The sequence below is a fragment of the Amblyomma americanum genome, chromosome 2 (genome assembly GCF_052857255.1).
Source record: "Amblyomma americanum isolate KBUSLIRL-KWMA chromosome 2, ASM5285725v1, whole genome shotgun sequence".
NCBI classification, from domain to species: Eukaryota; Metazoa; Arthropoda; class Arachnida; order Ixodida; family Ixodidae; genus Amblyomma; species Amblyomma americanum.
This window is the reverse complement of record NC_135498.1, coordinates 190,258,247-190,265,170: the sequence shown is the minus strand read 5'-3', so window position 1 is coordinate 190,265,170 and position 6,924 is coordinate 190,258,247. Positions and strand designations below refer to the sequence as shown.

Genomic DNA, 6,924 nt, shown 5'->3' with positions numbered 1-6,924 from the left:
TCTTGGTTATTTACGCCGCAACCTTTCACTCGCTCCTCCCCCTATTAAACAGCTTGCTTTTCAAACCTTTGTGCGTCCCAAGCTTGAGTATGCTAACCCTATTTTTGATCCGCACCACGTTAATATTACTAACGCCCTCGAATTGGTTCAGAACCGCGCAACACGATTCATTCTATCAAATTATTCCTACCACTCAAGCATCTCAGCACTAAAAGCTCGAATCAACTTGCCCCCCTAGCCTCGCGCCGTAAGATAGCACGTCTTAATCTTTTTCATAAATTTTTCGATTCTTTGCCTCTTGATAACCCCTACATGAAAAGAGCCCACCGCATCGCCCGGCTCAGCCACAGTAACGCAGTGTATCCCCTACAAGCCCATACTGTGACATTTCAGCAGTCATTTTTTCAGCGTACTGCACGAGACTGGAATGACCTGCCCACCGAAATTGCCATTATCATCAACCCACTAGAATTCAAGCGGAGCGTCGCCAACCTTTCATCTTAACATTTTTTACCATTGTTTGCCAGATACCGTCCACTCCCTCATGTAATGTCTCAACCGAGACCTTTGAGGAAATAAATAAATAAAATAAATAAAACGTGCTCTCCCGAGAAATCAGAGTTACTCCTGATCGACCGTGGCAAGAGGCAGAATACGGGGCTTTTGCCGTCCAATCCCTCTGTCGCCATTACGGTCCAGAGTATGAGCATTCCGATCAAGAAAGAGATCAAGATCCGGGGAGCCATCATACCCAGCGGCAACACTAACACCACTGCAATCAGACAGCTCCAAGCCTATTTCGAACAAGTCTCTAGAATGCTACGCCGGGTAATCAAGAAAAGAAATGGGCTAAGAGAGAAGGAGGCCCTAAGATTAATTCAGGCTTTCATTCTCTCTAAACTAACATACGCCACCCCGTACTTACGGCTTAGCAAAAAGAAAAAAGACCAACTAGATGTTATTATTCCAAAGGCAGTTAAGACGGCGCTGGGACTCCCTTTGTGCACATCCACTAAGCGCTTACTACAGCTGGGGATCCATAACACCATCGACGAACTAATAGAGGCCGACCGTGTAAATCAAATTGTCAGGCTCTCAACATCTAAGCCTGGCAGGAAAATATTACAGAAGCTGAGAATCAGTCCACCCCGGGAAGTTGCTGACAAGATCGACATGCCCATGCAGATGAGATCACACATTACGACTCACCCGATACCAAAACGCATGGATGAGGAATATAACAGAGGACGGAGACTAGCCAGAGCTAGACACCTCTCTAAGCGCTGGGATGGAAACAAGGACACGATCTACGTCGATGCAGCTGGACCCGTTAACGGAGTCGCGGCAACTGCAGCAGTTTCACCCCGGGGGGATATCATTGCAAGCAGCCTTATCCAAGCGGTGGATACCACATCGGCTGGAGAAGCAGCTATCGCACTAGCGATATCAAAGAACAGCGAGGCAACGGTTATGTCCGACTCACAAGCAGCGGTACGCAATTACCTCAGAGGCCGCGTTGGCGCTCCGTGTTGGGAAATTTTGGAAAGGTCTAATCCTTCCAACATCCAGATCTTCTGGACGCCAGGGCACCTCTCAACGACGGGCAATGAGGCGGCCAACACAGCTGCTCGAGCTCTCCTCCTCCGAGCATCTGGCACGCAGCCTCTCTCTGACATAGTTGACAACCCCTCACCCTTACTAAGCTACGCAGAAATTACGGAGTACTATAAGATCACAAGAAGGGAATATCCTCTTCCTCACAAAACCCTAAGTAAATATGAAGAGCACATAATCAGGCGACTACAAACTAATACTCTGCCCAATCCTTACCTAATGAGTAAATGGTACCCAGAAACCAACAATTCGTCCTGCCCCTTCTGTGGAGCAGTTGGCACACTCTTTCACGCGGTTTGGGAATGTCAAGAAAACCCAGACTTGGACAGCAATCCCGATCCGACTCATGAGCGCTGGGAGGCAACCCTTCATAGCCACAGCCCACTCGACCAGAAATTGCTGGTTGAGAGGGGCCGGATTATGATGACGACCAATGGGTTCTCGTATTGAACCCACCCATTTTTTGTGCTCTGAATAAATGTTTTTTCTCCTCCTCCTCCTCCCGTTCTATCTTTCTAGCCTCTCGCTCTTCTGCCTCGCGAGCGTCTGCGCGTGCTTGCGCCCTTTCCTCTCACTGCCTATCTGCCTCCTCTTCCTGCCTCTTTCCCTCCTCGTCATAGAGACGCATCGCCTCTCCCTTGCTTAAACCTAGCTTGAGCGACAGTTCTAACGTTTCTTCCAAGTCCATACTTTCTGCCGTCGAACGATCGGAAAGATCCGAGACAAAGCAAAAAAGAAAAAAAGGAAATGTATCCTGGCACAGGCTCGCCACTTATCTTTGTCACGGATGTCCCCGGAGAACACTCGGACCGAAAAAATGGACTTGGCGACAGGTGTACACACACAGAAGCACATTTAATGCCCCCTATGTGACACAAACACTAGAACACAAAACTAACAAAACTAACACAAAGCACAAAGACTATAAATACACACGACCCGGGCACACTGCTACTAGCGTCTACTACTACTAGCGTTCTACAGGTAGCGGTCGCCGTTCGTGCTCACGGTTGATTCGGTGCGGATGCTGCGTTCTATGGGTCCAGCTGGGGTGGCGCTGCGAGCAGCCGAGGAGAGCGGACGCATTTCACATGCGCTCTGCAGTTTTCGGGACTTTTGACCTGGTTAACTCGACTGGACTGCCAAAATTTTGGTGGGAGGCGACGCCGAAAGCGAAGCGGACCACGACGACACCTCTTTCAAGCCGGAGGGTCCAATATTTTTCGATTTATACGACTTCGAAGAGCGAAGCTAGGCCTATTAGGCCTAACACAGTAGTGGGGCTCCGCGGCCCTCCCGGCCTCGGCCAGCGGTAGAGGCGACGGAGCGATGACCCACGCGATGAATCGCAACGTAGAACGTGCACCGCTAAAAGACCGGACGAGTTTTATGGCGGAAGCCCAAGAAATCATGAAGATTCTCAAGACGCTGCCGGGGAGACACTCGCCCACGGATCAGCGCCAGCCTTTCAAGCCCTAGGAAGCAGCACCCCAGCGACGACAACGCTACAGGCAAGCAATTATTTTTCGGAAGCGGACTGGGAAATCGCCATGTTCAAGCGCCAGAAGAAACGCCAACTTGGCTTCCAAGTTTTGGCGGGAAAAGCGCCAGGGAATGAAAATTCCCTAGGCGCGACGAAGAGCACAGATGGCACATCAACTGCGCCTAAGCAAGGAGAGAGGGGAGGAGCGCCGAGGAAGAGACTGCCTCCACTCCCCAAGGACGGTTTAAAAATAGTTCTTCGGCAAAAAGGACTGACAGTGAAAGATCTGCAAACGCACCAAGTAGCGCGGGCGGTAGTCACGGCTACCGGACACGGATGCAAGACGGAGGATCTTATTATTCGGCTGCGCACCGGCTCAAACATAATCATCATCAGTACAGATAACGAAGAAGCGGCTCAACAAATCCGGCGCATCACGCAATTGAGATTTGGAGGGAGCAGCTACGAAGTCAACGCACATGTGGCGGTGCGGGAGGGAACGCTGCGCAGGGTCATCCACGGCGTGGACCCGTTGACCCCGGCCGAAGACCTAAAGGCAAACCTGAGGACTCGCACACAAGGGGTGAAGATCCTGGCGGCAAGAATGCTGGGCCGGTCAAGCACAGCCGTCATTACCTTCGAAGACCCCATCCTCCCCAAGCAAGTTTTATACTACGGGGCAGAGATGTGGTGCTACCCCTACCGGCCGACGCGGCAAGTCTGCTACGTCTGCTGCCAACAAGGCCATCGATCGGACGTTTGCCCAAACACGGGAGCCAAGGCGTGCAGACAATGAGGCCAGAAGCCCCCGGACGAACAGCACCAGTGCACACCCATGTGCCTGCTATGCGGGGGCTCCCACGTGGCGGGCGCGAAGGACGGTACGCAGCGGCTGAAGCCGACCAGCGAACTACGATGGGGACCTCAGAGCCAGCAGCGACGGGGCCGCAGCCGGAGCCGAGGCGGAGCACGGAGGCCGCGCTGGTTCCGAAACGAGGGACAAGAGCGAAGCGACTACCGGAGCGAGTCCAGGAGTCGCAGCCGAGGGCGCAGCCAGAGCCAGGGCCGGAGCCTGGACGAGTCCTACCCACCCCTGGGCGGCCAGCAGCCCGGAGCGAAGCAGAGACAGCAACAGAAGAAAAGCGGCGGAGTCAAGGTGAGCTGGGGAGCCGGCACTCCCAAAACGCTTTTTGCTCCGCACAACGACTACAACAACACAAACATACAAGCAGAAAATGCGAGGCTTCTTGCCGAACTCAGTAATCTTAGAAAGGAGCAGGAGCAAACCCGAGAGGAAAACAGACAGCTTAGAAAACAAATAAGCGACTTGATAGCCGAGATGCAGGAGATGCGAAAGGCGGGCTTCTCGCCAGTTAGAGCACTCTCACCCCCGCAACAGGGCATAGAAACTCCACAACATAGCGAAGGAGGAAACTCCACAATAGACGATCTAAAGACATTCATGCAGCAAGTGGATCAACAAATGCAGCAGCAGATGCAACAATTAAATAAAAAGATAGCCCTGCAAGATCAGAGCTTCCGGAACTACGTAAAGAATCAAACAAAGAGTAAATCACGCTAGGGACCGCTTCTATAACGAGCGCAGGTTTGGAACAGAACCCCAGGGAGCTACTAACAATACAACAACATGGCAGGACAACAAAAACTAGAGATATGGCAGTGGGATTGCAGGAGCTACAGGCGCAAGCAGGGGCTCCTACAGCAATCATTAACACTCGAATAACCCCACCAGATTTAATACCACTAGAAGAAACAAATTGCACCCCAATTCTAAAAGGATACTCATGCCAGGAGAATGGCAGAACAGCCACTCTCATTAGCAACAAAATTACAGCCATAGCTCATAAAGGAATTGAAGACACACAACTAGAACACATCATAACTGAAGTGATTCCGAAACGGAAAAGGAAAGCCAAAAGTATTTACTTAGTAAACCTATATAGTACACCTAAAAGCAAAGGTGACTTCATCAGACTGTTTGCGGAAGCAAAGAAGCTTGCAGGGCAGAACACCCTAATAATTGCAGGAGATTTTAATGCGAAAAGCCCGCAATGGGGCAGCAGAATAGAAGAAAAAAAGGGACGCGGCATCTGCATGGCAGCAGAAAACATAGGTTGCGAGCTACTCACAGACGAAAGCCAACCCACCAGACAGGGCAATAGTGTAAGCGCGGACACATGTCCCGACCTAGCCTTTGTCAGGGGCGCTAAGCAAGTCGAATGGGAGAACTTGCAAGAAAATCTCGATAGCGACCACTATATCATCAGGGTCAGCACGGAAGCAAAAAGAATCAAGAGGAAGATTGGCAAGGCGAGCCTAACTGACTGGGACGCCTTCCGTACCCACTGCAAACAACTCAAGGGCGACATAACTTCGGCAAAAGACTGGAGCCAACAACTTAGACAAATTAAGGACCTCTACACCAAAGACGTAGACCGGACCGAACAAGCACTGGAAGTGGACAAGCGACTCCTCCGACTCTGGGAGGCACGACGAGGCCTAACCAGGCGGTGGAAGCGCCAGAAGCTAAAGAGAAAACTAAAGCAAAAGATTGCCGAAATCACCAGGCAAGCAGAGGAATATGCAACGCAGCTGGCAAGACAGGGGTGGCAACGGTTTAGTACCTCGCTGAATGGCACCCTCAGCACAGCTAGAACGTGGCACGTTCTAAAAACGCTAATGGACCCAAGCAAAAGCAAGGCGGAAAGCAGCAAATCCATCCAAAGACTGATCCACCAGTGCGAAGGCACAGAAGAACAACTGCTCCAAGCGGTACGGGAGAAATGCTATGGGAAGGACCAGGTGAACGGCTACCAAGGCGCCTACCAGGGCACGGAAAACCCGACCACGGACAGACCCATTACAAGAGAAGAGGTCGTCGAGGCCGTAAGGGCGACAGCAAAAAACACGGCAGCGAGAGCGGACTAAATCAAAAACTCGCTGATTCGAAATTTAAGCGACGAAGCAATCAATCAACTCACCCTATACCTCAACAAACAATGGGAAGAAGGGACGGTACCAGCGGAGTGGAAACACGCCGTCGTCGTCATAATCCCCAAGGCCGGCAAAAACTCCAGATCGACCCCGCCGCGGTGGCTCAGTGGTTAGAGCGCTCGACTACTGATCCGGAGTTCCCGGGTTCGAACCCGACCGCGGCGGCTGCGTTTTTATGGGGGCAAAACGCTAAGGCGCCCGTGTGCTGTGCGATGTCAGTGCACGTTAAAGATCCCCAGGTGGTCGAAATTATTCCGGAGCCCTCCACTACGGCACCTCTCTCTTCATTTCTTCTTTCACTCCCTCCTTTACCCTTCCCTTACGGCGCGGTTCAGGTGTCCAACGATATATGAGACAGATACTGCGCCATTTCCTTTCCCCCCAAAACCAATTATTATTATTATTAATCTTAGACCAATCTCGCTAACATCGTGCCTAGGCAAGCTGTACGAGAGAACTGTTAACCGACGAATACAAACGCACCTAGAAGACGAAGGATGGTACCCCAACACTATGTTCGGATTCAGGGCCAACCTGTCAAACCAAGACGTATTACCACAGCTAAAAGAAGAGGTACTGGAAACAATGCCCAAACAAGGGGAAAACGTTGTCATGGCCGTCGATATCAAGGGGGCCTTTGACAAAGTGAACCACGCCGCTATAATGGAAGGCCTAAACACCACCAACTGCGGGAAGAAGATTCATGACTACGTCAGAAGCTTCCTCACAAACAGAACGGCAACAGTAGGCCCCGGAGACCTACGGAGTGACACCTTCTCCACGCCAAGCAAGGGCACTCCACAGGGCTCCGT

The 6,924-nt window shown here is 51.5% G+C and overlaps 1 non-coding gene across 1 annotated transcript; it reads left to right on the top strand.

The window, feature by feature from the left end:
- Nucleotides 1–6,204: 6,204 nt before the first annotated feature.
- TRNAS-ACU (transfer RNA serine (anticodon ACU)) lies at nucleotides 6,205–6,276 on the top strand. The gene has a single exon. It is a non-coding gene; the product is annotated as a tRNA-Ser (tRNA).
- The last annotated feature ends 648 nt before the right edge of the window (nucleotides 6,277–6,924 follow it).